This window comes from Vipera ursinii (assembly GCF_947247035.1).
Source record: "Vipera ursinii genome assembly, chromosome: 6".
Taxonomy (NCBI): Eukaryota; Metazoa; Chordata; class Lepidosauria; order Squamata; family Viperidae; genus Vipera; species Vipera ursinii.
The window spans coordinates 60377903-60380405 of record NC_139515.1 but is presented as its reverse complement, the minus strand read 5'-3'; positions in this window follow the sequence as shown (position 1 = coordinate 60380405).

Genomic DNA, 2503 nt, shown 5'->3' with positions numbered 1-2503 from the left:
ATTAAATCAGTTTAACGTGAACTATTTGATGGTTCTGCTGTAGGGCTGAAAATTATTGTGTTGCAGACTTCTGAAGACATATGAAGATGAATTAATGCTAACATTGTAATTACAAACTTTCAGATGTTTACAAACTTGTCAGGCCAAAATAACACAGCTAGTTTTGCATTTGCAAGTCTCAAGCAAAGTAAGAAGTCTGTCAAGTGTTTCTTGATACATAATCTATTCAGTTTGTCAGCCACAAGATGAGAATGGCTGACGTAAACAATAAGACAGTTCCAGCAAGGAAACAGTTAAAATTACAATTCTTGATCTTTGGAAAAGCATAGATTCAACTCTCCAATTTCTTCTACGTGCTGGTGGAGAAGCTTCTGTCTTTTGTAGAAGGCTAATGATTGATCAGCACACTTTAGGAAGACTTTGCATCTTCTTGTAACAGAACCCTACAAATTTTTCAACATATGTTCAGAGCTGTGTAAAAACTATGGTAGCCTGGAACTTAGCATTTCCACCTCAGCTGCCATATAGTTATCTGTGTGCAAATACACACTTCTGCTTTTTAAAATGAGCCCGAATGACTGAATGTATACTTCACTCTTTGTTACATTTTAGGTGATAAACTCAGTTCAGGAGATTTATTTCTTTATAATATTTTATTAATTTTCCAATTTTACATTTAAGTATTTAAAAAGCAATGTGGTGGCTGGGTTAACCAACAGTTTGATAACAAAATCTTTAGTACAAATCTCAAGTTACAACATCAAATATTTCCTCTTTTTTCCCTTAACATTTATTGTCTCATATTTAAGCTAATATAGTTCTTATTATAGCAACTCAGTAAAAACATCATTATTACATTTATCAATAAATTTTAGCCTATACATATCTTATTTTTACATTCAATCTTCATAAACAATCCATATCCTGTTATTAATTTTTTCCCATTTTACTTTCCCATCAATATTCCAATTTAACCTTTAATATTTATAAATTTCAGGCTTTAGGTAACCAAGATTTCCTTATCTCAATTCATAACAAAATCTAATATCCAAAATACACATTTTATCTATTTGAATATAATCTTGTTCTACTTCCTAAAAGTTATCTATTTCCCACCATATTAAACAATCTACTTAATAATACAAATCAAATAAATAAATAAATAAATAAATCAAAACCATTATATATATTACCTGGGTTAATCAATAAATCAAACATATTCATAATAATTTTTTTCTTTTAGGTCTAATTTTTAAATATTAAACAGATAAAATCCTTATTTTCAACTAATTTACAAATATTTTAAATCTAATGACCAGAATTCCCCTTATCTCAACTTCTCCATCTAACCCTCTAATTAATAATATGAAATCCCCTCTAATAAATAAAACCCCCAATTTTCTTCAGCCTTATTCTGGCTTTCTTCCTTTGCCAACTAGGCTTCCATATCAATGCCTTTAGATAGTCAAATAGATCTCCCTCTATTATATATGTTACCGTATTTTCCGGCGTATAAGACGACTTTTTAACCCCTGAAAATCTTCTCAAAAGTTGGGGGGTCGTCTTATACGCTGGGTCGTCTTATACGCCGGAAAAAAAACAAATCAGTCGAGTATCCCCGTTCTTGCAAAGCCGGGCCGCCCCGCGGAACTGAGCTAACTCCGGCGCGGCTCCGGGACACGGCTGGGCAGGAGCGTCGGGCGGCTCTCCCCACGCGAAGGCGGTGCTGCCAGTTGGATCTTGGCCCGAGGGGAGGGCCTCGCGCCCGCCGGACTCACCTGTCACCAGCACCGCTCTCCCCCCCGCGGGGATGCGTTTCCACCGGGCGGTGCTGTCAGAGAGGAGCCAGCCTGGTGGCCGGGATCGGAGCTGCGCGCCGGACTAAGAGGCCGTTTCGTGAGGTAAGAGGGCGGCGGGAGGGGGGAAGGAGGAGGAGTCCCCAGAAGTGGCAGCTCTTCCCGCCGCCCGTGGAGCGAGGTCGGTGTCCTCATCAGCCACCTTTGCCTTGGCCAGAGGGATGCAGGGTGGGCACTTTAAGAGGCAGGCAGGCGCGGCGTCCCAGGCGGGGCGTGGGCGCGGCAGTCGCTCTCCCGGTTTGGCAAGTTTCCCGGCGGGTGACCGAAGAGCAGCCTCTGCTGGCGCTTACTCCAATGCACTGCAACTAGGAGTGAGAGCCGCCAAGGACGGGAGAAGCAGAGCCAGCAGGCAGCAGGCAGCCGCCGTGAGCGCGGCGCTGAGGGGCAGCGGCAAAACGGCCAGAAGCCCCATGCGCAGCAGCAGCTGCCGGCTCAGCAACAGGTCTGAGCGCAGGAGCCGCACCGCCAGGCTGCCCAGGAAAAGCAGCCACAAACCCGAAGGTAACAGGTTGCGCGCACAGTGGCCGCGCAGATCGCTCTGCCAACGTGCCGGTGCTCGCTCGTGTGTCTACGCACGCCCTTGCTGTTGCAGTCGGTTCTTCTCGGGATGCACGTCCTTCGAGGGTGGCTTGCAATCAGCGCACCGT